General features: G+C 42.8%; 1 non-coding gene across 1 annotated transcript; it reads left to right on the plus strand.

The window, feature by feature from the left end:
• The first annotated feature begins 7,016 nt into the window (after nucleotides 1-7,016).
• Nucleotides 7,017-7,088, plus strand: Trnag-ucc (transfer RNA glycine (anticodon UCC)). The gene has a single exon. It is a non-coding gene; the product is annotated as a tRNA-Gly (tRNA).
• Nucleotides 7,089-7,764: the final 676 nt, after the last annotated feature.

Below are 7,764 nucleotides of genomic sequence, written 5' to 3' on the forward strand. Positions count from 1 at the left end.
TCCGATGTCATCCACCAGGTCATTTATGTATATTGTGAATAGCAACGGTCCTATGACACTCCCCTGCGGCACACCTGAAATCACTCTTACTTCGGAAGACTTCTCTCCATTGAGAATGACGTGCTGCGTTCTGTTATCTAGGAACTCCTCAATCCAATCACACAATTGATGTGATAGTCAGTATGCTCTTACTTTGTTCATTAAACGACTATGGGGAACTGTGTCAAACGCCTTGCGGAAGTCAAGAAACACGGCATCTACCTGTGAACCCGTGTCTAAGGCCCTCTGAGTCTCGTGGACGAATAGCGCGAGCTGGGTTTCACACGATCGTCTTTTTCGAAACCCATGCTGATCCCTACAGAGTAGATTTCTAGTCTCCAGAAAAGACATTATACTCGAACATAATACGTGTTCCAAAATTCTACAACTGATCGACGTTAGAGCTATAGGTCTATAGTTCTGCACATCTGTTCGACGTCCCTTCTTGAGAACGGGGATGACCTGTGCCCTTTTCCAATCCTTTGGAACGCTTCGCTCTTCTAGAGACCTACGGTACACCGCTGCAAGAAGGGGGGCAAGTTCCTTCGCGTACTCTGTGTAAAATCGAACTGGTATCCCATCAGGACCAGCGGCCTTTCCTCTTTTGAGCGATTTTAATTGTTTCTCTATCCCTCTGTCGTCTACTTCGATATCTACCATTTTGTCAACTGTGCGACAATCTAGAGAAGGAAGCACAGTGCAGTCTTCCTCTGTGAAACAGCTTTGGAAGAAGACATTTAGTAATTCGGCCTTTAGTCTGTCATCCTCTGTTTCAGTACCATTTTGGTCACAGAGTGTCTGGACATTTTGTTTTGATCCACCTACCGCTTTGACATAGGACCAAAATTTCTTAGGATTTTCTGCCAAGTCAGTACATAGAACGTTACTTTCTTCATCGTGAATCAGCATATCTGTTAGTCAAAACAGGATCCTGTGTGTGTGTGTGTGTGTGTGTGGAGAGAGAGAGAGAGAGAGAGAGAGAGAGAGAGAGAGAGAGAGAGAGAGAGAGAGAGAGAGAGAGCTGCAATTAGAATGCATTTGGAATGCCTAATCCATTTGAAGAGACACCTACGAGTCGACTGCATTACACACTGCTCTCAATGTTCTCTTTTTTTCAAACAGTACTTCTTCCTTAATTAATTAGCTACCTCGAAAAATTACACCATGACGTATTAATGAGTGAAAACATTCATAATCCGAAAGTATGCTGCCCCCTGCATATACGAAATTCGTCATTCATAATCAATTGCATTTTTAGAAAAACAGTAATGTCCATAGCTATAAAGGTATAATAAATCTGACCTTGTATTGTATTGTATTGTAGTGAATTGGGGACCTAGAAACGACGGAGAGGCTTCGTCCCTGCCGCGGCCCTCAGTGGTTCACAACCCCACAAGAGGCCACAGCAGTCCACTCACCCCACCGCCGTCCCACGCCGAACCCAGAGTTATGAACTGACCTCACTTACTCATTACTAAAGCCATTAGTGGCTTAGAAAGGGGCTCAATATGCAGTCACAAAACCTTTGATCAGTTGGTCAATAATACAAAATCTATGACAGGTGGCAAAGAAAATTTTAAATCTGAACTGAAATCAATACTTCTCGACAAAGCGTTCCATTCAGTAGACGAATTCGTTAAACATTGGTTACATGAGTGTAGTAATGGAGTTTTTTGTTGAATATTTCCTTTTTTTTAACAAAAGTAAATGTTTATTACATTGTGATATTTGTTATCTGCAAATCCTCAGCCGGCCTAAGTGGGCGAGCGGTTCTAGGCGCTACAGTCTGGAACCGCGCGACCGCTACGGTTGCAGGTTCGAATCCTGCCTCGGGCATGGATCTGTGTGATGTCCTTGGGTTAGTTAAGTTTAAGTAGTTCTAAGTTCTAGGGGACTGATGGGCTCAGATGTTAAGTCCCATAGTGCTCAGAGCCATTTGAACCGTTTTTTTGCAAATCCTCAACATGCAGACATAAACACAAACATATTTGTGTGTATATGACTTGTTACCTGACTCACTACGTATCACTGCGATGACAATCATGCAAATCGTCTGACAAACATCTTACTAAATGTGATTGTGCTTCTGTGGAGCAGAATCTGACGGATCAGTTTAATTTGATCTGTTACCAAAACTCAGTCCCGAAACACGTAGTCCCAAAGCTATAACAGTCTTGGTGAACTACTGTGCCCTATAGTTACCGCATATAATTTAGTCATTGGATAGTTTCCTTCGTGTGTTCAGCAGCTAGCAAACTGCGCATATTTGGAAACAAACTCTGCTCTCAATGGATGCACCGAACAAAAAAAGTGTGTACTCGAGGCATTCTGCGTAGCACGGCTTAAAGTGCCTTATCTGTATTAGTCCCGCAGTGGCCAGGAGATACGGTGAGAACAGAAGTGTGGGTCAATTAAAACACAGAGCGCCCGTCAGGAGATAAGACACATTGTATCCACACAAGCTGTTCTCACAGGACGACATTATTAGGCAGCATTCGGCGAACAATGATCTCGCTTCTAAGTAACTGAGCAGTAAAAGGTGAATCAGCTGCCTCAACTGTCATTCTGCCTTCCTCACCAAAAGTTTAGCATGCGAACATAATCGCCTTCTTTTTAACAAAGAACATTCTAAATCCTTTTGTCAAGTCTTTGTATATAGTTAAATCTTCGCATTTCACTCTAACTGCCACTGTCTTTATATGTCTCCCTCCCACTGTTTCCCTTTTCTCCCGTTGGTCTACAGTAAGTCCCACTGCCATTGTCTCCTCTCTTACTTACACTGTCTCCCTTTGTCTTTCATTCCAGCTGCCACATTCTCCAACATACCTAAGCAGCTCAAAAACTCTGGGGGTCCAGCTTATCTTTTTACCCTATATCCCAGTGTTTAAAATTTCAATCCAAAATGCGCCCTCCACCATTTCTTAAAGTTCACCAGTCTGATAGGGTCCAAACTCCACAAGTCGCCTCTCATCTGTATTTTCATCTGTATTTTCCAATGTCTCCTCTCACTTTTTTCTCCCTCTACTTCTGTCTCCACCCATCTCTCTTTCTCTTTTACTGCCACTGACTCTTACTGATCATCAATATTTCCTCTCTCTTTTGACTATCACCGCTGATGTGTTCATCCATCTCTCTTTGTCTTCCACTGCCACTCTCTCTGTCTCTTCTCTCTATCTTTCCCACACACTGTCTCCTCTCTCTTCCACTGCCACTGTTTCTCTGTTATTCTCTTTATGCGCAAATAAGCGCAAGTACTTTCAAGTGCCAAAATTTTTGGTGAGGAAGGTGGAAAGAGGGTTCAGGCAGCTTTTAAAGCGGAACATTTGCGTCTTTTTGTGGTCCCGAACAGGAGAATTTTTCAGCTAGTTCTCCAGTGTATGTAGTTAGTGTTGAGAAGTGTGCTCGAGTCGGCCTACGTTCTATATAAGTTGTCGCTGCGACCAGGGTCTACTTTACACTTGCCCGGCAGTCGTTTGTACGGCGTCGTGTACACGGTCGTGGTATGGATGCTCATACAGCGCGTTTCACACCGAAGTGGCCAGGAATTATGTTTTATCAAACTCCCAGTTTACAGACGCAGTAGCAGGAAAAAAAAGTAATCCATCGTATTTCTGTCGCTTTTCGCTGAAATTCCTCCACTTACCTGTATAGCTTCCTGCATTCGCTTAAGTCCGGTTATCATTAATGCTGCTTCTTTTCTTTTATGCCAGACACAAAGCTGAGCAGTCTGACACAGGCTTTCCCAATATCTATAGAAAAAATCAGGATCCAAGTTCAAACATCTATGAAAAATTCTCCATTTGTAGTTCAATATTCCGAAGGCACATTATAGATATCCTCGAGCTCTGGAATGACGGTAATTCAAAACTCTCTTTGCAACTGTCAACACATTAGAATCATATGGTAGAAGAAGGTGTCTGGGCACTCTGAGAGCCTCATACCTCACGAAAAAGGTATCGCATGACATCCTCAGACGCCCGTGTAGCTCGTCGAATGTTGGTATATGCATTCGAAAGTACTCGCAGAATTTCTCGGTTTCGCTACGAAGTTGTCGAAAGAAGGCGCGAAACTTTCAGCTTCCATTCTTTTAAATTAATTGAATGAATCCATTGTACTCCGTTTCTCCTTCTGTTCAGGCGACGGTAAATAAAACCCAGACTAGAATTTCATTTGACTGGGACTAGGGCTGTACTGAGAGACTGGGAAGGAATAAAATGAATGCAATGCGTTGCACAACAGCCGGTGGATACGTGTGAAATAGCCGCGATGTTAAGGTGTGTACACGGCCATTTAGACGGCTACTGAACAAGTGTGAAAGGAACGTAAATCAATCACACGTCGCCTTCCACCGAGGTGATAAAATTCATGGGATACCTCCTTAGATCGTGTCGGACCTCCTTCTGCCAACTCGACTTGGCATGCACTCAACAACTCATTCTAAGTCCCCTGTAGAAATAGCGAGCCATGCCTGCTTCTATAGCCGTCCGTAATTGCGAAAGTTTTGGCGGTGCAGAATTTTGTTCACGATCTGACTTCTTGATTATGTCTGGCAAATGGGTGTCCAAATCATTCGCTCGAACTGCCCAGAAGTCCTTCAAACCAATCACGAACGCTTATGGTCCGGTACACAGTGCATTGTCATCCTTTAATTTTCCAATATTATTTGGGAAGATCAAGTCCACGAATGGCCGCAAATGGTCTCCAAGTAGCTGAACATAGTTTCAGTCAGTGATCGGTTCAGCTATATCAGAGCATAGATTCCATTCCATGTTAACACAGCCCACACGATTATGGAGTCACCACCAGCTTCCAGAGTGCCTTATTGACAACTTGGATCCATGGCTTCATAGGCTCTGCACCACGCTCTTACCGACTAAAATCGGGGCTCATCGTCCAGAGCGCGGTTTTCCATGCGTCCAGGGTCTAATCGATATGGTCACGAGCCCAGGAGAGGCGGTGCAGCCGGTGTCGTGTTGTTAGCTAGGGCACTCGCTTCGGTGATCTCCTCAAATAGCCCATTAACGCGAAATTTCACCACACTGTCCTTACGGATAGGTTCGTCGTACGTCCTACACTGATTTCTGCAGTCACTTCAACCGGTTTTGTCTGTCTGTTAGCACAGACAACTGTACGCAAACGCCGTTGCTCTCGGTCGTTAAGTGAAAGCCGTCGGCCACTGCGTTGTCCACGGTGAGGGGTAATGCCGGAAATTTGGTACTCTCGGCACATTCTTGATAAAGTGGATCCCGGAATACTGAATTCCCTAACGATTTCCGTAACAGAATGTGCCACGCGTCTGACTGCAACAATCACACCCCGCTGAAATTCTATTAAGTCCGATCGTGCGGCTCTAATCACGTCGAAATCTTTCATATGAATCACGTGAGTAGAAATGGCTGTTCCTCCAATTCAGTGCCCTTTTATACCTTGGCGTCATCTGTATATGTGCATATCGCTATCCCATGACTTTCGTCATTTCAGAGAACACACTATGTTGCTGCTCTGAATAATAACGCTTGGTATCCACAGGACTTGCACCACACAAAATATTGTCTTCGTATCGACCACGTTAAAAGGCGGGACTTTTTGCAATAGACGAACACCAGTTTGAACATTTACCACCTTAAGTCGGACCATGAGGCACCTGACATCTCTAAAATTATGTTTCTAACCCCTTTCATCAAAGAGACGTCCACTTTCAGAGAGTGTATACATTATTTTGGGACACCCTGTTTACTGAAAAATTAGGTATACCAAAACATATTAGAATGAAGCGTTGTGCCAAATCTTCAGGTAAATCAAGTGACTGCTTTTCGAGTTTTGCGAGCACAAACAAACGCAAACTGATTTATTTTACTTCTTTACATTATTCCAAAACAAAAAATTGGCAGCATACTGTACGTACAGAACGTAATGTTTGATGGTTAATACAAACAAATGTACTTAGGTGATAAATGGATGTTTCATTAAATTCATTTCTAATTTTTACCTAATAGTTGTACTGCGTCACCCCCAATTTAGTTGCTCAAGGAGAACTGGATGACCTAAACATCGGATTTGAAATCATCGAAGAACGGAAGTGGTACGTTTCCGCACCTGGGTTCCTGTTCAAAATAATGTACTCACGCCCTTCTACAAGTTCTACAATTTTGCAACGGGAATTCCTGAACACACTGTGTAGCCTATAGAGATGACACAGTGATGAGTGTTCTACGTTTGGACAAATTCAACAGGTAATTTACTGAGACTCGTGCTGTTATGTGGTTGCTTTCTCAATTTGTTGAAACCAGTGTCTTTCTCATACGATACAAAAATATAGTAATAATATGATGTGTGTAAAATGTGTTATACGAATTTTCAACTAGTTGTGGATTTACATACACTGCGCTCAAAGTCTGATACACTTGTAAATGCTTTCGCAAAAACAGATGAAACAGCTAAACACATGGAAAAATAATGAATGCTCACTTTGTAAAGCGTGATGCATGAAAGGCACAGACCCGCGGTCGAGTTCTGGCCACTTTGTAAGAGTGCATAAGCCCTACCGGTATCTAACGAGAAACCTTTTACTTTTCGAAACTTGCGTGAGGGCTATGGCGAAGAACATTTACATCACCGTGAAATGTGGGAAATAAGGTTAAAATTCATCTTTCTCTTTCAAAGTGCAGTACAGTTACGACAATATCAGTGTGGATGAATTAACAAGTGAGACCTCTTTCCGGAAGAGGGTAAAATTCTGGCACTAGAAAGTGAAATACGTCGTTCCACCATAGTCACAGAAAACATGTTTCACTCGCAGCCTAATTGATGTGAACTGCCGAATACAGTTATGCTGCCCGGAGTCAAGGTGAACGACCAGCTTGTTATCTGAATCGTCTCCGAGAGAAAGCGCATCGCGCCGTTTCGTGTGTGACGTCACAGCGAAAGCAGAAGCACCGCTTGTAGTGGATCCAGCAAGCCTCCCACAGACTTCGTGGGCGATGGTGGTGTAATGGTCAGCATAGTTGCCTTCCAAGCAGTTGATCCGGGTTCGATTCCCGGCCATCGCATAGATTTTAACTTTCTTCTTTCTTTACGGGAGTCAAGTGTCAATTTAAAGTAGGAATCAGATTGTTAATTATGCGTATATTATACAGTAGAACACACTGCTTGTTGTCAAATGCTGTATTGTTGCTTCCAGTCACGAAATATTGCTTTATTTCGACGAACTACCTTTCCGAGCTTTTCAAGGCTCATCTTCAGAAGACGCATGCAGAAATTCATACATCCGTTATGCTGAGCACTCGAGTTTGTTTCACGTGGCAGACATCTGCAGCCCTCATTTGAAGATGTGGCCCAAAAGGTTCGAGAACTAATTTATGAAAATAAAGAAATATCTCTTCAATGGTTGGTTTACAGCTACGTTTATATTTCAACAGATTGCCTCCTTCGTTATTTAGAGGCTACTTACTGTTTAACATTCATCATGGCATGGAGAAACAAGCTACTGAACGGAGTAATTGTAAAAACGTCACATATTTTTTCTTTCTTTATTTATTTTTGAATAATTATGAGTTTTCTATCACGAAAATGCAAGGGTATTTTTAAAATAGTTTTATTATGGAATGACAGCCGATACACTAATCTAACACCAAAGTAGTTTCCACTAATATGGGGCACTTAAGATAACGTCCATTCTCATAAAAATTTGCCACCAGATTTCTGAGAATCCTTTTTGACGTCATC

Source organism: Schistocerca gregaria, chromosome 6 (assembly GCF_023897955.1).
Source record: "Schistocerca gregaria isolate iqSchGreg1 chromosome 6, iqSchGreg1.2, whole genome shotgun sequence".
Classification (NCBI taxonomy): domain Eukaryota; kingdom Metazoa; phylum Arthropoda; class Insecta; order Orthoptera; family Acrididae; genus Schistocerca; species Schistocerca gregaria.